The sequence below is a fragment of the Hippoglossus hippoglossus genome, chromosome 7, assembly GCF_009819705.1.
Source record: "Hippoglossus hippoglossus isolate fHipHip1 chromosome 7, fHipHip1.pri, whole genome shotgun sequence".
NCBI lineage: Eukaryota > Metazoa > Chordata > Actinopteri > Pleuronectiformes > Pleuronectidae > Hippoglossus > Hippoglossus hippoglossus.
The window spans coordinates 4,999,370-5,021,383 of NC_047157.1; the positions used below are offsets into that span (position 1 = coordinate 4,999,370).

Genomic DNA, 22,014 nt, shown 5'->3' on the forward strand with positions numbered 1-22,014 from the left:
TCAGTGCTTTCATGTTCACACAGGAGACACACAGGAGCATTGAATGAATGTGACCGGTACCAGACCAGCTATCACACAGCTGACCAGCTGAGGTTCCCTCATTGATCCAGTCGGAGCATCATGTGTAGGGAGACCTGTAGGATGTAGAGGAGATAAAAAGCAGTAATCCAAGCTTTGGCTGCTACCCTGTTCATAATGGAAAACACACATCAGACTTTCTGAGTGAGGAAATGTATTTTGACACACATCACCCACGTCAAAATGTTGTTCTTAAGAACATGACCCCAAAGTGGGGGAAGTACAGTGGTAACAAAGGCTGAACCTGTCACAATGGCTACACCCTGCATTACAAATAGTTAGTTTTCTGTAGTGGGGGAGGCCTCTAAGGAAGAAGGAACTTGTTTGACTTTGACGTTTGAGGAAACTCTTTAACCCTGTTTCCTGCCTACAGTCAATACTGACTAAACCACTGTGATCTTTCCTGTTAACTTCAACCATGTCAACCTAACCAAGCCTCAACCATGGCAGTGGCAGACAAGTCATGCATCAAACATTCTTGTCATTTTTCATATGGTAAATGGACATTATACCACTTTTTCAGAGCGCTTTACACTACAATTCACATTATCCCATTCACCCACACTGTCATACATCTATACGCAGCACATTTCCTATCACACACCATTCGTACACTGCTGGCACAGCCATCAGGGGAGATTTAGGGTTCAGTGTTATGCTACAAGGACACTTTGGCATTCAGACTGGAGGAATCAAACAACCAAACCTTCTGGTTACTGGATGCAAGCAGCATTTTCTGATTATTATGGTTAATAATTTGACCTTTTTACTGAAAGGGATGATGGTTAGGTTTTACAGGGTGGCATCCTGCTGGTCTTGTCTCTCTGAGCTTGTTGTCATCTTTTAAAATGAAATCTTAAATATGTGTTTTGTTACATATTTGACAGTTAAAATACAGACACCTGGAGTCATCGTCATGATTCATGTTGAACTGTTATGTTAGATAGATTCTCCATAGGATCCTTTAAGTGGAAACTTAGTAGTAACTTTGAGCATTTAAAATGTGAAAATCTCCCAGGAGAACAGAGAGATGAAAACCAAGTGCTGGAAAAATTGGGGTATTTGCAGCTATTACTTGGATCTGAGCCAAACTCTTTACTTCAATGGCTCTGGCTCTAAACAGAGATCCAAATCTGTTCAGGGAATCTGTTGCCGTGGTTCCTGATGCTGTAATGCTGCCATGCTGGCTCTGGTCCCACTACTACCCTCTCCTCCTCCAGGAACCGTCAGGGAAGCGTTGGGCGCCATGGCAACGGCGATGCATCAGATCAGTTCTCGTATTTGGCATCGTCCTTATTATTATGAGATCACGTCTACTCTGCAATTGTACGTAACGTTTAGCCTTTAGTCTGATGATGAAGATAGAGAAAACATATTTTGTAATATTTGTGCAGCATTGTGTGTGTGTAGGTGTGTGTAAGAGAAGCTGTGTGTCAGAGATCAGACAGAGCCACACAGAATCATAATCACAGGGCCCCAAAGCCCAGAGCTCATTTGCGACTGAGGAAACATTCAAGTTGTTCACAACCGGCCACAGTCCTTTGGTCACCGTCTGTGCAGACAACCATCTGCATCTATGACAAAAATAAAAAACCTCAACACTCCATGTTTTGACTTCACTTAACACCTTTTAACCTTTTGTGTGCAAACTACAGAAATAAACATAGTAGAGCCAGCAGTGCTGTTTTATAAGTGTCTGGTTACAATGGAAGGGCGATATTTGTTTTTGATAGTATTGTTGCTTCGATAGCTTGGTTCCCGTGTGGTTTCATAGTCAAAGGGGTTAATCTGTGTGATCCTCAGAGGTGGAGTCAGTCATCATGTACTCATCAATTATCCAGGTCTTGGAATGCATTGCATCTGTAAAATGTCTCCAGCCGTCTACTATTAACTTCATCCAAACTCCATGGCCTGGGCATCCCGCCCCATCAATAAGTAAGCCAATATGCTTGTAGCTTTCTGAAAGCATCCGTGTTTACATACTTGTCACTTAGATGTTGGTATCACTGAGGAATGCATATGCACTGAAGTATCGTGGTAAAATCCTGAACACGACACGGCAGAGACGGCGGGGAGCATGAGGGAGAACTGCTAGCAAAATGAAGGAGAAAAAAAAGGAAGGCCAGCAGATGGTGATGGCAAAAGAAGAGAGGAAGAGGAATAAACAATACTACGTGGTAGCAGATGGAGACAGAAGAGAGAAAGACAGAGTCATTTAGGGACGGCGCAAAGGAGCAGAAGGAGATGCAGAGAAGCAGAGAGTGAGTGAGCAGATGAGTGTGTTAGAAAACCACTCAGTCGCTTTAGACAGCTTGAGAAAATAAACCACAGCAAGGTTCATCTAAGGTAACTGCTACTGTGTTCATCCACACAGACGAGAGTAAGAAGACACGGCAATGGGGAGATTGTTTGATTGTGGTTAGTTATCAGATTAATATCAGGCTCCTCTTCTGACTCTCAGCAAGTAAAACCACATCCTTAAGAGTTGATCATACTTTCAGTGATCCATGTCTGCTAAAGGTTCCGATCACATGTACAAGCCCACGGTTTAATTCTTATGAAAATGAGGGTCCACGTTGGTCAGGTGTTCACGCATGCGTGCCTGATCCCATTCCACTCCATTCCAGTAAGTGGTGGTAATGTGCAATAAGGTTGTTTGTCAACAGCCATTCAAATCAAGAAGATTTAAGCTTAAGCTACGATTTCGAGTTCTCCCCCATTTGTCCTTATATTCCTTCAAAGATGGGTTCTACAAATTTGGGTTATCGCCGAATCTCCTTGCACAGACTCAAGGGTCCAAGATCTTCCTTCTATTTCTTCTTGTCTTTGTAACCAAACCAAAAGCACGCCACCAACTGGACTGGATAGTGTTGAACACCAAAATGCATTATATCTGGAGCACGAACAGATGATTATCTTACACTATTACATTTCATTTAGCTGACCCTTTTATCCAAAGCGACTTACAATAAGTGCATTCAACTAGCTGTCCCTCGCAGTGAGGGAGCAGAGAGCCGATTGGCAGATGCAGAGTGGAGTGAACGTGTGAGTGAATTGAGGTAGGATGAGAGCAGGGAGAGAGCAGAGCCTGAGACACCCAGATCCTGAAGGGAGGAAATGAGGATCTGGTGGTTCACAGTGTGAAATGCAGCAGAGAGGTCTAGAAGGATGAGGACAGAGGAGAGAGAGGCTGCTCTAGCAGTGTGAAGTTGCTCAGAGACAGCAAGGAGGGCCGTCTCAGTTGAGTGGCCTGCCTTGAAACCAGACTGGTGAGGATCAAGAAGGTTGAAAATGTTGGCCTTTACATGCTCATCTACATAAAGGTTAGTGCATACCCTAGCGGACAAGGGTGGATGATGACATTAATGTTACGAGCACACTAGTGTACACGGCAGCCATGAATTTGCCTCTACAAACCAGAGATGAAGTGCAGTTGCAGTCTATTGTTTCTCTTTTTCTTTGTGTGACAGGTGGCAAAAACGATGATGCATCACATCATTTGAATGCCTAGTTAGGTTATAACATAAGATGGTGTAGCTGAAAGTGGTTTAGTCATAACATGAAATGCACTTTGAATCCACGCACAGTATGATCCATTAGAACAAGATGAATGTACATAGTGAGCAGCAGAACTTCAACCAGGTGTTTTCAGTTTATCATAAAGCTGCAGGAGCCTTCCAGCTGCCTACTTTGCTTTAGAAACTCTCTCTCTCTCATATGTACAAGCTGCTTTCAAACAAACCTTTTCCTGAAATGTTCCGAAGGGGCCGCGTGTGAGAACGGTAATGTCAGTTACACCTAACATTTTCTGAAACTTTTCCTGTCAGCCCCCGAGTTAAATGTCAGAAAATGTCTTTACAGCGAGTGAATGGTCGTGATGATGAAGTTTCTAACACACGACGGACGCAAAACAGAAAAAAGCGAAACAAAAAAATAGTACAAATATTTAAGGATGAAACAATTGTAGCCATACATGTAGAAGACACCAACAAAGATGTCAACTTGAAATGATAACCAGATTAGAGAGGTTTTGATGATAAGGGCTGACGCTGTTGGCAATGTGCTATAAACAAAAATGTGTTTTCCACAGCAGAATTTATAAGTTATGTCGTGCCTCCTGCGACCCCTCACCTGAAGGCTCCTGACATTTTTCCTGTTGTTTTAACTGGGACAATCTCCTGCTATGTGAAAGGAAACCTCTGGTACATGTCCGGACCCAATCTTGTGGACATTTCACGGAGTCCAAAAAAACAGCTACACACACTTACTAGCCTAAGAAAGAGAATCTGGCTGATATTTTGGGCTCAGTTATTATAAAGGCAAAGTTGCAGACTTGAATTCATCACAGACAGTTTTTCCATGCTCTTCTATCTCCATCACCAGAAGAAATGGCCTGGAGAAAAAAAAACAAAGCTGCAGCCCTAATGCAGCACAGATGAACGATGGAGACGTTTGAAATGTGTCCTGCCTTTAGTGTAACTAGATGCGTTTGCTTTCCATTGACCCATTTGTTGCTTTTGCATGAGTCTAAGGCATTTGAGTGCACGTCTGGGAGATTGTGTGTGAATAGCATAGCTTGGGTTATCTTATGTATCGGGGGGGAAGCACAGTTGATGTGAAAGTAAGAGGTGAATCATTTGGGTTTTGTAGCTTGAGTTTCACTATGACTGAGAAGAGACAAGCAGCGAGCCTTTGCTGGGAAGTTGTCTTTATCTGAGCAGCTTTTGCTTAGCAGGGGCTTTCGATCACATTACTGTCTGCTCCAAGAGGAAGACAAGTACACTCAGCGTCGGCAGTATGTATTTAATCACTTGTCTTTATCTACTGTCATCATTAACGGGAAAATGATATAATGGGGTTTCCATGGAGTCACAACATCTCAACTGTGGTAGGAGGAATTTTGCTCCAGACTTGAGTCTGGACTGAGCTCGGCGCAACAGCTGTTTTCATCACCTCACTAAATTCTGGGAAGGGACAAGGGGAATCAGCTGCCAGGGGTCACTGAGTGTGTGCATGGGTGTGTGTGTGTGTGTGTGTGTGTGTGTGTGTGTGTGTGTGTGTGTGTGTGTGTGTGTGTGTGTGTGTGTGTGTGTGTGTGAGAGAGCGAGAGAGAAAGAGAGAGCTGTACAGTGAAAAGGAGGTCACTGAGTTGGTGTGGAAGGGAAGAGGCAGACCGCCCTGTACTCCTGCTTGTAATTGTGTGTGTGTGTGTGTGTGTGTGTGTGTGTGTGTGTGTGTGTGTGTGTGTGTGTGTGTGTGTGTGTGTGTGTGTGTGTTCGAATCAGCTGTGTAAGGAGTCACTGAGGCCTGAAGCGAGGGTGAGACAGAGCAGAACTGCAGTATTAACCAGACATGGCAATGAAGCAGACCCGCTGCTTCTGGGATGCTGCATCTTCCTGGAAAGAATGTGACCTGTAGCAAAATGCCTCTGACCGTCCTTCCTGTGCCAAGCACTTGGGGCCATGTTCATATAGCTCCCTGGTACAAAGAGCTGCTCGAGGGATGAATCTCAGAGAGGAATGTTAGAAATATGACATTTTCTAAGAATTTCCCCTCACAGTTAAGACTAGATACTGGTAGAGTGGTAGTTTGTAGGCAGGTTATTTATAGAGGGGTTGTGAGGGAGGACCTGTTTTATGAAGCATTCAGTCTATTCCTTGCTGCTTAATACAAAGGTTTGATGCTTTTTACCTGAGTATAATGTGTATTCAGACCAGGTACTTGATGTATGTGTTAATTAGACTTCCAATAGGGTGGTCAGGAGATTTTTAGTATCCATTTTGTTGTGATCTTTTCTTTTGGAAAAAGAACGGACAGACCATTAAAGACGACATGTGTCCTTCTTGTAATTGCCACAATATAACTGTTGTTTCTGTGTAAATGTCTGACCAAACATATTCATTAAAAGAAACTGGAACATTGTAAAAGATACAACATCAAAAGCGCTCCAGCTTTTCTGTTGACTTGATCCATTCATTTGTTTTAACAAGGTTTTTTGTTGTGAAATAGTTGCAGCACCGGAAAATGCATGACTTCATACTGTAGAGTCACAAGAAAAACCCCAAAACCTAAGTTTTATAATATATTTTACTACAATAATATTTTTTATTTTTTATAACAGAATTGAAAAGGAAAAGAATAGAATGTTGATTGAAGATTTTAATCTTGAGAGCAGAAGGACGACAGAAAGTAATGGTGGCGGGAGATGGAGACTGACAAGTAACCAAGGTCCTACTGCTGGATACAAACCAAGGCCAGTTCATGGTCTGAACCTTAACCCCCCCTAGCTTCTATAGCACCCAAAGTTGTTGGGTGCATAAATGAAACAGAGGTAAAGAAAAATAAACAAACCCCCAATTGGAACTTACCACCTGCTCAGGCTATCACAGGGTGAGCTTAATTTATACCAAGCCTTAAAAATACACAACAACCAACAGAGTCCTAATATTAGATGCATTGCTGACACATGGTGACGCCATGATAGCACCAACCTAATCAGGATGTTATTCACCACAGTTCCCTGACACAACTTGACAAAACACGCTCACCCTCCCCCACTCGACGCTCAGAGGTCCTTATGATGCAAACTGTTTTCACTTTCCCTGAGGAAGAAGCTGAAACGTCCCAACATCACACAGAGAATACGCTCGTATTACTACACAACTTTAAACTGATCATAGCCTTTTGGAACACAAAAGAGGCTACACAATGAAAACATGCCTGCGTTCTATTGTTTGTGACAGATCAGCCAAAACACTGGACTCCATCCTCTTCGCCCTCACTTTCATTCAAACCTGCACTGGATTCCAGACCATATTTGGCTACATCCACACTACTATGTTTTCATTTGAGAATGTGTCAACTGCTACGGATGCGCCTGGCGTCCACACCACACTGAAATGGAGCCCTTTGGAAACGCTGCTGGCCCCGTTTTAGTTTGAATAATCTGGGGCTGCTTTTTAGTCTAGACGGGCAGAAACAGAGATGTATGGAAACGACGACGTAGACACGCAACACTGCATGCTGATTGGGTCCTTTCAGTCACAAGCTAGCCTTCGCTGATTCGTCAGGCTCCTATCACATGATCTCCTTCCGGGAAGCACGTTCATGCCCAGTAGACGTGTATGGTCACGTGATATGCATTTTTAGGCATGTTGGTATGGACATGGATGAAAAGTGATGCGAAGTAAAATGCTTGTGTGAACAAAGATAGTTTTAGTTTTCAAACAAAAACATATTAATATGGAAGTAGCCTTAGTCTTTGCTTTGCCTCAAAGGGTTTTACTGTTGTCAGTCTTCTTTCACTTGTCATACAGTAGATAACAACAAGAAAAAGAAACGTGAACTTGGATGTTTGTGTGGATTTTGGCTTTAATTCTGTGAGAAATCCTTTTAGGCTCACTGGTGCTGCCTGGAGAATGTCTCTGAAGCCTGAGGAATGCACTGACATCATTGTTTAGCATTTTGCCAGGGCTGAGGGGTTGGGAGTAGCTTGATGTAAAAAGGCTGACTGAATCTCCTCAGTGTCCTCCCCATGCTACATTATGGCATTCACACATGTTTTCTTTGGCACTACACAGGGCTGATATATGAGCATAGAGTGACGACGCTTACCTTGGAAAAGCATTTACCATTAGACTGGAGGTTTGAACTGCTGAGTTTAGTTTACTGGCCGTGGAAGGTATTATTAGATGGTTTAAAAAAAGAATAACGAAGAAAGTAAATGTTTTTTCTTCTACTCTTAAATCAAGATCATCCCTGTATGAGCCCTGCTGTCATGTACAAATAGAGATAGAAATAGAAAATAGTTTATTGTTTACCTTTGTAGGCAGAAATTTGTCTTTGCTTACAAATAACTTCCTGTAGATGTTTTTCACAGTTATTTCCAATGAGAAAAGGAATTATATGGTTCATAAGTCATGAACCAAAATCACCCCTCTCTTTGCTTCTTTTGTTCTGCAGCAAAGAAAAAAGCTTTTTTCTTGCTGTTGTTAATATTCTGGATCTAAATGCATTATGCATTATAGATGCTGCCTGTGCGATTGCTTAATCAAAACAATTGGCACCAGCACTCAGAGGTGCTCATCTCTTTCAATTTGGTGAACACGCCAGGGGCAGGAACACGCCAGTTACACAGGCGCTGCCACAGTCTTCCAGGAAAAGTAAACCGACTGCAGGCCTCCAGAACAGAAGCCGAGATATTCTGAATAAGAAAGATGTGCACATCTATTACCGCCCCTCCTTCTCTGTGTCAACAAATACACACATGTGCAGGCTCTTAAATACACACAGAAACATGTATGCAGCGGAGCATGTCGACATCCTCACACAGGAACAAACACACACCCTCTGTGGATAGCTGGTTTCTGAGGAAGAGGGAGGGGGAGATAAGAATGGGCTGGGGCTTCCTTGGAACTATTATGATGCGGTCACATGAAGGGCTTGGATGTAAAAATCACCTCCAGGAGCTGTTCGTGGTGACAGTGGTGAGTGGTTTTCTGGAAAGATTCTACACTGTTTGCTGAGCACATACAGCAAACACCCTCTGATGAGGCCGAAGTGTTTGCCAGCATGTTCACTGGAGCTTCCTCGTGGTTTGTTTAAAATGCTCTCTGTCTCCATTATTAGTTACATTCACAGTTTACAGTCACAAAATTGAATGTGAATAACCCTGAGCTGAACTGATCAGTAGACTTTACCTACCAATCATGCTGTTCAGACACATACTGTCGTTAATAGTGCTACTGAATGGTGTCGTCTTTTCCAACATCAATCACTCATTAAGTTGCTTTGAACAATGCACGTTCTACCACAGTCTGCACTGCCACCATCATTACCATTGTCACTGAAAATCAATAATAGATGGAACAGCTTGTTTTAAAATAACTGTGTCATGATACAGCTTGTATCTGCACTTAGGTGCTTTACTGAACATAAAAGCTAAGTACACTCTGCCTTCAGCACTTGGGTCAATTGTCTGCATGCTTCATTTTCTCACACACACACCTACACAATCCAATCTAATTTTATATGTACAGCCCATATTCACAAATTGCAGTTTTCCTCATAGGGCTTCACAATGTGTACATGGTGGGACATCCTCTGTTCTTAATCCTCAACTAGGTTGATGAGAAACTACTTACAACCCTTAAAAGGGAATAAGCAATTAAATCAATCAATTATGAATCACAAAATTAAACAACGTTAACAGGGGCCATGGAAAAACAAGTCTCTTGAAAACACCACCTCACAAATTACAGAAGGATCTGCTGCTAACGTCTCGGTGATACCACTGGACACCTTCACAGGTCTTGTGAAGTTCATGTCTTGATCGGTCAGAGCTGTTGGCAGCTTGAGGGGAAACTGCACAATGTTAGGCAGATGTTTTTATTGTTGTAAGCGATTAGTTTAAAGGTAACCAACAGCTTAACAGTGCCCTTCTCTATCAATCATTATTTTGCCAGAAAATATAAATGTCATAAAATGCATATTTAAATATCTTCTTAGCCATATTAAAGGTATGGCTCAGGGATTAGCAAACATTTATATCAGTATGTTGGTTGGTTGGCCTTCTTGCCCACACTGAAATATTTCATCTCTAGCATGGACTTTTGTCCGTGGTTCCCAGAGGATGAAACCTGCTTGACATTGGTGATTCCCCAACCCTACCGCTAACACACTAGCTTTCGTACGGCCTATGAAATACAGTTACTCAACATGTACTTGACAGTTTGGAGCCACACAATATTATCTCTACTAGAAAACCTCTGCAGACCAATTCATGATTACCAGACAAAAAACATTCTCTGAATTTTTCCTTTGGTGTCACAAACAGGTACATTTTTTCCCAATACTATGTCTTCTGACTAAAGTCTGACTAAACTAATGGCATGCCCATCAGCCTCAGCTATTTACTGCTAATTAGTAAATGCTAAGAACTTGCTAATAGCCAAAATTATGATAGCGTTCATGGTATGCATTATACCTGCTAAATATGAGCAGCTTAGCCTTGTCATTTTTATCATTTTATCATCTTATCATTTTGACATTTGACAGGTTGATGCATGGAGTACCAACGTTCAGGAAGGACAAATCTCTTTATATACAACTATGGTCTCATTTTTAGCCATTACTCCTATGATCACCTTTTACTCACCAACTTTATTGCTATGATATAGGGACATGGTGACATCACTAATGGAGTCCAACAGAAAGGTGAAATAATGACTAAAACTATAAAACTAAGACCCACGCTGTAAAACACCACAAAACATATATCCTATGAGCTGTCATGCATGAGAAATATTTAATTGCAGCAAGATTGTTTCCGTTTCACTGCAGTTGGGGCTTAAGTGCTTAAGTTGATGTAAAAACTGCAGACTGTGGGGAATGAACAGTTCAGTCCAACGGAAAAAAACTTTAAATGAAAGAAAACTATTATTCAATACTATCTATAGCATTATGGATCTTACTGTAATATGTTGTTATTACAAATATGTTCATAACTTGGAGCTAGTTTCCCATTCTGTTGTTGTAATGTAACAGTATTTGTTGCTTTAATTGTATTGCCTGTACAATACTGAATTTTCATGTGCTCCAGTTATTGCTCATGCTTTTCTTTTTTCAGGGGCAAGTTTCAAAATCATATGCAAATGAATTTGTGTTTTACACATGCATATACAAAGAGGCTATATAGTATATATCATGAACTCCCACTGTGGTACATCAGTACAAGTAAAAGTGTTCACATTCCACCACTGCAGGCTGTGGTAATGTCAGCATGCCATCTGTGGCACACACACACACCAGTGTTCTGCCAACAGCCTATCCGTTTATTGCTTCTGGAGTCATCCCCAGAACTCTACTGCAGCTGCCAGTTACTATGGTATTACACTGATAACCTTTCATTTAGGTTACTGGGTTCATACAATATAAATAGGCTTGTCCTCGTCATTTGGTTGGCAGTAAATGGGGAGGGATTACCCTAGGACCTCTGGTTAGAATGCAGGAAAATAACCTGCAGACTGGGGGGATATGACACTGTGGATGTAATAGTTTGCTGTGCATCTACTGCAATCATTAAAACCCTGAGTTGTACCAGAGCTAATATCACCTGAGGTGTCCAACATGTCAGTTAGTAGACAGCTGTGTCTAAGGCGCTCTCACGCTATCACCACTGCACACATGTTTGGCATGGGCGGCCCCCCATTGCAAATTAAACCCTGCCGCACTGTGCAACCCACACACACAGAGGTATTCTTGTGCATGCTCTGGTTATTCCAACATGCATTATTAATAACAATGATTAATTAAAAAAATTATTTTCTTGTGTTTGACTCACAGTCAGCAATTTAAAAAAAACATTAGAATGAGACAATCTTTCCAAATACACACGTATGAGCATGTCCAAACTATTGGGATTGCAATACCATGTAACTTGACTAAAGAAGGAGACTACACATAGTCTCTAAATAATATTAAATGTTTTAATTCAGTAATGTGCAGTGCAGTATAGAGTGTGATACACAAAATAGCAACTAAGGACATCAGTCACATTTCCCGGACTCAGCTGCCCCCATCAATTTCCTGAAACAAAGAGCACACAACCAAAACACAAGGAAAATATAGGGTCACTGAGGTTTTCCCAGACTTTCTGCCCAGAGAAACCAAGAAATGCAAAAATAAAATTCAATGAAACACTTCGAGATCATCATAGTGCAGAGGAATCTAGTTTGTCCTGAGAGCAGCATGCACAAGTCTGTGTGTGTGTGTGTGTGTGTGTGTGTGCGTGTGTTGTCCTTAAAGTGGCTTAAAGCCCAGTGCTTATCCAAATTGCCTAAAAACTGTGACGCACCCTCTCTCTCCTCTGACTCCTACACCTCACCCATCACACACACACACACAAACAAAAGGTAAGTTATCCACTTGTGTAACTCATGCACTTTGAGTCCTTTTCACATGGTTAACTGGTGTTTTACTTTCACCGTTGCTCTGTGACTCATAAACTGAAAGGTGTGTGTGTATTTGTGTAAGTGTAGGCGTGTGTGTGTGTGTGTATGCGTGCATGTCTATCTATAGTTATGAGGGCCAGTTTTGGTTCAATACCATCATTGTGAGGACATTGCGGCTGGTCCTCACAAAGGGCTGTTTGAGGGTTAAGACTTGGTTTTAGGATTAGACATTTAGTTGTGATGGTTAAGGTGAAGGGTGAGGGGCTATAGGGAATGCATTATGCCAATGAGTGTCCTCACAACTCTAGAGAGACAAGTGTGTGTGTGTGTGTGTGTGTGTGTGTGTGTGTGTGTGTGTGTGTGTGTGTGTGTGTGTGTGTGTGTGTGTGTGTAGCTGTTGCTGTTTTCATACTGGTGGTTGTGAATGAGTCACATCCTCTTCTTTAAGTGGACGCTCCAGTGTAGCTGTGGGTGTAAAAGCATGAATTTAAAGCACCTGTTGAGGCACCTGCTTTCCCTAAGTCCTCTCTGTCTCTTTCTCTCTTTCTGTTCCTCCATCTGTCCTTCTCTCTCTCTCTCTCTCTCTCGCTCTCTCTCTCTCTCTCTCTCTCTCTCTCTCTCTCTCTCTCTCTCTCCACCTGCCTCCCCTTCTTCACCTCTGTTTATGTTTGTTGGAATAAAACGAAACCCCCCAGGCCTGTTTTCCACTGAAGACTATTTTCATTCAGCGGGTTCTTCAGTTTCCTGGTTTCAACATCTCTTTACAAAGACATTGGATATTGTGTTCTTCTCTATTGTGTATCTGTGTCTTTTATTAAGGATGGTAAAAGGACACAGCAGTTCTCTCTGTGCCACATAATGAGCCACCTTTTATATTTGCACCCTTCCAGGCAAAGTGGAAATGATAGGAACATTTTTTGCCAATGAACACGTTGTTCTCACAGCACCAAGCTTGTGTTATTTGTCTGCACTTTTTCAAGAGCTGAAACACCAATCTGTGTGTATTACCAACCTTGGCCCGATGGGGTTGAATTATACCAGTTGTTTATACACGTGCGTTCTGATGCAGACCTGACCTCACGTCTGATGATAAAACTTCCTTTAACCGCACACTGCACATGACTGTTGAACAAGTGGAATGTAGTTTGAAAGAAATCCCCATTGACAACATCTTTCCAGTTCCCTTCATACAAATTTAGAGTCAGTTCCTCATGCTGGGCCTTCTGGGAGGAGACTGACCCATCAGCGAGGGTGTTGACTGGAAGGCAGCTGTTCCGCAATATTTAACCCGTGTCACCTCAACTTCTTCCCTTAAGTGATGCACATGGAACCAAAACTCCAGATTCTTAAAGAATCTCTTTTTTCTTTTATATTTAATAAATCACTGTGTACTAAAACACTTTCTTATTGATTAGGCTACATTCATACCACTTTGTTTTCGCCCCTTTGTCATACATACAGTTACCCGTTGTATCATTGTAAAATGCATCCCGCCATCCTTCTGGTTGGTCAACAACTCCCTTTACCTCCTGAGACACAGCCGCCCCAATAATAATATTATAAAGATGTAATTTTCATCTGGGAGTAAAAAAAATGTTATCCTTCATTTATCTAGTTTAGAACGCAGCTTAAACTGATCTGAAGCCAGAGGAAAGTGCTTCATTTTATTGTGTGTGCATTCATCTTTATGGCAGACAAAATGTGATTAAGCTATCTCCTGATTTTGGACGTATTATGTGTTTTGTCTGTGTGTATTATATGATGATATGTTATACATGTGAATTATATAGTTTATATAGCGGCGCTCTCATTACATGATTGACATTAAAGTAATTGTTGGAAAAGCTTTATGAATTGATGAGTTGCAGAAGCGACCTGATTCCCAAGTTGTTAAATGAGCTCAGCAGGGCGCAGCGGCAGCCAGTAGCACTGAGGCTTCTGCACAGATCAGCATGGAGGCATTGTGGTGCTAACTGTCTGTGATCCTCTATTGTTAATAAATGGCCGCTGCAACAATAGGTCACATTCCATCTCTGCCGGGTCCTGCCGCCCCTGCGGCTGTATCTCAGTGGTTGGATGAGAGGTGCGACTGACTGTGTATGTGTTTATGCACGTGCACATACATATTTTTTATTTTATTTTTTTATTTTAGGCAAATGCACGGGGTCTTGTGTGCCTGCCTGCCTGCCTGCCTGCCTGCCTGCCTGCCTGCCTGCCTGCCTGCCTGCCTGCCTGCCTGCCTGCCTGCATTGTGTATGTTAGTCTGTGTGTGGTCTGACTGTGCGGTGACCACACTGTCACTAGAGGAGCTTCTCAGAGTTTCACATGGTTGAACTCACCCTCGATGACACTGTATGGCTCCACGCTGGGTCGCCCCTTCATCTGCTTCCATGCACGTTGGCCTCCATCGACCGCCCACTTAGATGACAGAGAGAGAAAAGAATGAGACAAATTACAGGGAAAATAGCTAAGTGGTACTAAGAAAGAGAAGGCTGCAATTCACAAACAACTTCAACAACCTCAAAAGCAGAATGACGTATATAATATCTTTATAACTAGTGCAGTGCCCGTTCTAAACCTGTGGAATCTCTGTGGAAACACAGGACACATCTTGTCCTGTGTTAATGCTGTGGAGCTACTTCAGAATTATTCCTTGTCATTAGTGGGTCCTCCTCAAACAGTTCTACAATATACTGTCCTGTGTTCTGATGATTACTTGTCTGCAGAGCTTTTTATAGACAGTCTATGGTGCAGAGTTAGAAAACTTTGTGTTTTTCATACCTGTTTTATCTGCAATGAAGATATTAGCCAATGTTAGTCATAAAATGAAACTGAATTTGCTTTATTATTGTTCATGTGTGGATCATATATATAAGTGTGAATGATTTATTGACTGATGTTATTTGTCTATTTATTTCATCTCAGCTTTTTCAGTTAAGCAACTTTCACAACTGTTCAAAATAAAAGTTCTGTAATTCAGCTTGATAGTTGGCATTGCAGCAATAAAACAAACAATGTGCTTTTACTTTGAAGACTAATTGCCGGATGGGAAGTGATTCAGTTGAGAATGCCTGTGTCTCAGTCTGATCTGGCGTCGATTTGGACCTTGGGTTTGACCTAGTTACTGACCACAGCTTTAGTTTATCTGAAGATGTAGAAAAAGACACTTGCTATGCAGACTGACAGTTAAGGCACCATGATTTCCTGATCTTCAAAATGTAGTGTACAATAGGAGTAAAAAAAGGTCACAGATTGGCTAATTGCCCGTTAGGCTCTTCAATTTTAAGACTCATCTAAAATTGAGTCTCTTGCCCTGGGAGCCATGCTCATTAAATCATCCTACCATGAGGGGATCTATCAGTAATAGGACCACAACCTATTTAGAGATATCCGACCCACAGGAGGCTAAAAGGAATTTCCCCAGTGAAATGCTTAATTTCCGTGAAGAAACAGCCCCTCTTATTTATTTATTTATTTCACTTACTTTTGTTTTTGGTGGGGCGGTGGATGTTCTATTGGTCCCTGAAGGAGAGATGCTTGTTCACAGGGAGGTCAGAGGTGAGGCTCAGCACTACAGAGGTTCAGTGTTCAGTGAGGGACGCTCCAGCCGTGGCTGCTCGCTGCCTCAGTGACGGTCCAAGTTAAGAGCAGGCTCCCTGCTCCCACAGTCACACCCCTCCACTACCATAGGTAAAAACAAACATCTCACTGTTCTCATTGATGCTTTCGCTTTCTGTTAATTAAACTGATGCTGCACATTTGATTGTGTCTGTGAAGGCATGTGGAAAAACTGACTTCCCTTTGTTTTTATTTATACCACTGGTGCAGCTACAGCCCTGAGACTGTCCTCTACATGCTAATGTCTGCGTTCCCGGCTTAGTTCCTCCTCAGCCATGCACATGTGAAAACCAGTATTTCAACACGGCGGAATTTCCAGTGGCTGCCAGTGACAGCTCTTTTAATTTGACAAGCATTGCAATAATATGGCTCTGAGATAACACTTGGGTGTTTGTTGTGTGTAGCCTTATGCTCAGAGAAGACTGAAGACGCAGACATCGCTGATGTGAAAGGCTGTGTGAAGGTGATGATTCATTCATGAGGGATTCCTGAAAACGTTGTTATGAGTTTCACCTGCTCACGCTGACATGCACCACACAAAACAATTTTTGTCTATAAGCAAACCATGCAAGACAACAGGATGACCCTGCTCTGAAGGTGGAGCGCTGCTGACTTTCACCTCTTGAATGACTCAAAGAATTGTGCTGATTGATTTCAGAATTATTTTTTCCCTTAAGCACAAACACCTGATTTTCACCTTTCTTTAAGACCCAAAGGACGTAATATTGTCTGTCATGTTGCTGTGAGTTGGCCTATATTTACATGTAAAATGATCACTGTCTGATTGTATGTGAAACGCATATCTCAAGAACGGTTGAAAGAAAGAAAGCTGTAACCAGAAAATATGAAGGTCAAATAAACAGCAATTCCAAACGGACATGTATTGTCTGTAAATCTAGTAACAAAGATGCTAATTAAGATGCTAATGATAATCACTCCCCAGATGATGTAAAAGACGCTCTTTTTGCCTCAATTAATTTTTAAAGGACCAAGGGCCAATGATGAAGTTCCTACACTATGTGTCGTGGACATTCATGCTTGTAGAACGAGCCTCACTGTTGTGGTCCAGCAAAAAGAAAATGACAGGCAGCTGTAACCTTACAGGTGTAACGCTCACCTGGAACCAAACATTATTGCTTTGCCACCAAGAGTAGAGGGGAAAATAATAAGTATTTCCACTTGCAAAGCTCTTTATGTGCAGCTATCTGACCTGGTTTAGTTTGTAGCTACAAGTCGTATCAGGATTACCTCGTGCACCACTATTTATGCCTCAGCTAAAGTAAAAATGTTACTAAACCAGCAGCACTTGAGTCAAATATTTGACTTCTTTCTTCCCTGCTGGGCACAGAGATCTAGAAACTGCACTAAATGTTAACTAGGCCATCCCCGCCAACAGTTTGGCTCATCTCAGCTCACTAATATTGCAAGTCATCGTATCCATTAAATGTAATACTCTGAAATTCCTGTCCGGAACACTCTGCTCGCCAACAGGGATCATGTTCTTCCATCCACCTGCCAATCTTATCCAGCTACTGTATGTGTCTCTGTTTCATTGCTTTCACAGTGTGAAATGGACACACTGTCCTGCACAGTGTCTGTGTATGAAGATTTTCACTGTTATTTAGAAGAACTAGATTCAAGAAAAAAACAGACCCTCGTCAAGGTTGAGGAGAAATGGACAATGTGTTATACTCCTGTATCACATATTAAATGGGAAGAATAATCAGGGACCGAATGTGTGTAGCTCTTTGTGAGAACACCAAACTGTGTAACTTATTTAGCTGAAAATGTTGAAGGTATCAGGGGAAAAAAATAATGGTTGCTGTTGATTACACCTTTGTCTTTGATATTGGAAATGAACAGAGAGCGGAGAAAATACGGAGGAACTGCGGAGTCCATTGCATGTCTGAAAGCAACTTATGTAACGTCGGGGTAGTGGCGATCTAGCCCTTCAAACACCCCTTCAACCGCAATGTATTCAGGACCCCCCTAAAAACAAAGGGGTAGACTGAAATTCCTAAATAGTTTACAAACGGACGAAGTGTATCAACATGGTGACCACTGAGGGTAAAATATCCATAAATGTAAGTATGAAATCTTACAAAATAACCATGAAAATTTTTTTTAAAACCCAGCGGAATATCTTAGTGTCAATGATTCAGGGAAGTCCCTCTGAGGGAGAGTAACATTTTAAGCAGCAAATTTTGCAAACTTTCCCGTTCATGTTATAATGTTTTCATTGGGGGGCAGAAGGACTAACGTTACATTGGTTTTACCGATTTAAACATGCTCCCGACTCTGTATTGATCAATAGATCAATCTGTCCCATCTGTCCTGTAGCTGTCAGGTTATATTATTTTATTATCGTATTATAATGTTGGTTGATAACGGTTGCTAATGTAATAATGTCAGTTGATATGTCACTGTAATAATATTGATTGGCTGCTGATGATGTAGCGAGTGGTTCCTAGGGGAAGATTTTCTGTCCCAGTCCCCTGTGGCTCTGTTTGAAGAGGGACACTACCAGCGAAGGGGACTTCATATCTAGAGGGGGAGAGAAATTGGGACAGGACCAAAGACAGTCACAGAAGTTGCAGGTGTTGATCTCTGTCATAGCAACAACATTCACAGAATCACTATCTTTTTGGCAATTTGTCTTCAAGTTCAAACACAACGTTCTCTTTGTTGCTGCAATGCTTCATGTCAAGATGAATTAAAGAGCTTTTATTTTGAAAAGTTGAGAACTTGGGCCTGAAGGTTGTTTAACAGACCTTGGAAATAGCCAACATTGTAATAAATAACTTAACTAGTCCAATAGCTCCAGTTTTTGCTCATAGAGAAGCCAGCATTTTACAGTTCATTAACTTTCTACAGTAGATTGAAAACGTAAGAAAAAATATCTCCAGTTAAGTAAATCATTCAAATTTATGTATGAGCCATGTGATAACAGTAATGAAGCAAATGAAAAACATTGACTACAAAATCTAAATAACAAACAGTTTGAGGAGGACTCGTGGTGGAAATTTGGTCAACAAACGAGGTTCTGAGACAAGTTGCCTTTGTAAGTTTATTTGTAAAAGCTTCCTGCAGAAAGGATCACACAGGCAAGGTGGAGGTTGCAAGTGAGATGAAAGGTGAAGTTTCTGTGGTCATATTTAAGTGTCTGGGTTACCTCATGACACAAAAACACACGCAACGTATCGTCTGCAAAGGTTTGACTTATAGGCTGCATCCTATATGTGTTGGAGAGGAAATAGTATCATGTATGGTGAAGGTGTTGTGTCAGTCAGCTCAGTTCTTGGAACAAACGACAAACACAGTTAAACCACAGTAGAGAAAAAGGTCACCATAGAATTCAGGTGATCTCAGGATAAACTTCTGCAAGACATGAATAGACAAGGGGCTCACATGCTAGACAGTGGGTGCACCATGAAGTTTATGTTGAGCTGCACCCTAGATTGAAATGTCTGCTGTAAGCATTAACTAAGAAGTTATTAAGTAAATTTCCATTACACTCACGAATGACAAGGAATAATTCTGATGTAGCTCCAGAGCTTTAACACGGGACAAGAAAACAGACCATTCCAAACAGGCAGGTTTAGAACAGACACTGCAGTAGTTTAATGAATTAAACCACCCAACAGTACACACACACACACACACACACACACACACACACACAGTATAAGCCTCCATTCAGGACGTGTTGGAGGGTGTGTGTGAGCGTGAGGACAGGGCTTCTGAAGAACTGTCAGCAGGGCTAATGCTAACAGTGAGCCAGCTGTTGATGATCAGTGAACTCTTCACTGGGTTGATCGGCTGCTTGCTGAACAATAACACCTCGTTCTCAGTTTCTACTCATCAACTACAGAGGATGTGACATGTGGGTGCGGAGGTTGTGCTCTTGCTTGAGGACACCTTTGACAGATCTGGCTGGAGTGATGAAACGAATGTAGCGAGTAATATAACTAATCAATTAAAACAATACTTCTAATCATCAATTTGTCACAAGTGTTCGATTGCATTTGTCGTAACTCCACGATGGGTCATTCTGAACCGCGAGGAGTACTTTAGGTACTTTTTTCCTGATAATAGTTACGTACTTTTACTTTTCACTCTGCACTTTGCTGTTGCAGAAGCTGTCACTCAGATATTCTTCTGCTTGACCTGACTGAAGTTTCACAACCAGACAGATGATCAGCTCTGGGGCCTAATGTTATGAAAGCAGGCTGAGGTTGATTCAATTGGCTTCAAGCTATTGCAACCGTCCCCACCTGCCTGCACAGGATTCCTTCTTCAACTACTGACATGACAATGCATGACTAACATCACAAGGAAGCACACAGTGAAATGTATGGAATCTGACTGAGTTATACCTTTGAGAAGGCAGAGCAGCGGAGTGCCTGGGCTCGTCTGCAGGACTGAAGTGTATTCATTCCTGAGCAGCTCACCTGCAGTAAAAGTTAAATGCACACCAGTGTGTTAATGGGTGGGTCGCAGCTGTCAGCATTTATTGCATAAGATGGGTCTCTGTCATGAGATTCTTCTGCTGCTCCCACGCCCCTAACTCAGAATAAAAGATCCAAAGGAGACGCCGAAAAATGTGTGCAGGTGTAACAAAAAAGGCATATGACAGAGATAAATAGGACACAGGTGAGAGGTGAGAACAAAGAGGAGTGAGGGGTGATTAACCAACATGGAAATCTCTTGTGTCAGCAGCTGACGTCTGCCTGGGTCTCAGGTTACCCCCCCCCCCCCTCTCTCTTTTTGGTGTAAACTCTCTCTCGCTCTGCACCACCCACCCCTTATCTCTTGTTTGCTAAGGATGTAGTAGAGCTGTACAGTAATTCTCCCAGGTAAGTAAACAGGACTCTCCTGTATGGCCAGTGTTGATCCACCAAGCCCTCTGCTTGCTGCTGACGTCAGGGCCAGAGAATGTAAACAAAGGCTGGGACTCCAGTCCGTGCCTATCCCACGTACCACTCACATCATTGGCCAGTGTTTATATTCGGTCTCCCAGCTCACAAGTGGCCAGGATGGCGTGTGAGCAGCTTGAGAGGAAAGTGCCACATCCGTGTGTGTTGTTCAAACTCACCCGGCGGCCAGAGAGTGCTGTGACGGGACTCGTGGTTTTGCATAGCTTTTGTTTGAACTGTCCACATTCTGAAGCACTGTGAGTTTGGCAGGCGATCATTTGTGGGAGAGGAGCAAAAGTAAATAACTGCTCTGACGTAAAACAAAGGACATCTTTGACATAAAATAATAATAATAAAGTACGCACGTTGTTATATATTTAAGTGTGTGACAGCTTAGTATTAAGTATTTAAAATAGTTGCACTAGAGCACAGCCAACAGTAAAATATGATATATTAATACATCAGTAACAGTTCCAGAAATATAATATAAAGCAATCGCTTCAAGTACTAATAATATAAATATTATTAAATCTGTCTTTTAATTCCACAAACGTCTGTCTGTGGAACGAATATCTCGCGAACTGTTCATCCTATCTGCTTCAGACTTGGCAGTGCAGTCTCAAATTTGGTGCAATTTGGACATGCAATACATTCGATATGGATATAAATTTAATAAACTGACAAACAGCGCTGTGTATCAGTTAGAAGGGGTGGTCAGTCTGTGGACTGCGTTGAACATGTCTTTTACTACGTCCTCTGATAAACTACAGCAGTGGTGGGGAAACTTGCTTGTTGTGGTAATAATTTATACAGACCTTTGAAATAGTCGACATGCAATGTATGAAAAAATAACAGCATAAGAGCTTATATATAAAAACCACACACGCGAATTCAGTTTCATTTTATGAAAAACAAGGCTATGAAATCTTCACTGCAGATAAACCAGATAGGATGAACACAAAGTTTTCTAACTTCTCTCTGCACCATTGACTGTTTATAAAAAGCTCTGTTCTCACTAATGACAAGGAATAATTCTGAACTAGCTCCAGAGCATTAACACAGGACAAGAAAACAGAACATTTTAAACAGGCAGGTTGAGAAGAGGCACTGCACTTGAATGCAGGACTTCTTCTAGTATAATGGAGTATTTGTACACTGTATTTCAAAAAAATATCTGAATATTTGCGGACGTCTGTGTGCTATGCTAAGACATAGCTTTTATGAGATGCATTTTTGCAATTGTTTCAATTACATTTCTGGCTAAAATGTTGTGATGTCTCCCTAATCTCGTGCAGCTTTAAACAAACTAAGTTTTAAGTGCCAGCCGCTCCCATCATTCATCTGGCCAGCCAGCTGCTGTATGCTCATTGGATTGCCCCAACAATTTGCACGTCACCATGTGCTTCCTCCTGCATTAACTCCCACGGTGACCCTCCAGGTCGCCAGGGCCA

The 22,014-nt window shown here is 41.9% G+C and overlaps 1 long non-coding RNA gene across 1 annotated transcript; it reads right to left on the minus strand.

Moving 5' to 3' along the window:
- Positions 1-24: 24 nt before the first annotated feature.
- Positions 25-20,266, minus strand: LOC117764680. The gene is made up of 3 exons (XR_004614424.1): positions 20,024-20,266; positions 14,369-14,447; positions 25-134 (listed from the first exon to the last, which is right to left on the minus strand). It is a non-coding gene; the product is annotated as an uncharacterized LOC117764680 (long non-coding RNA).
- Between the last annotated feature and the right edge of the window lie 1,748 nt (positions 20,267-22,014).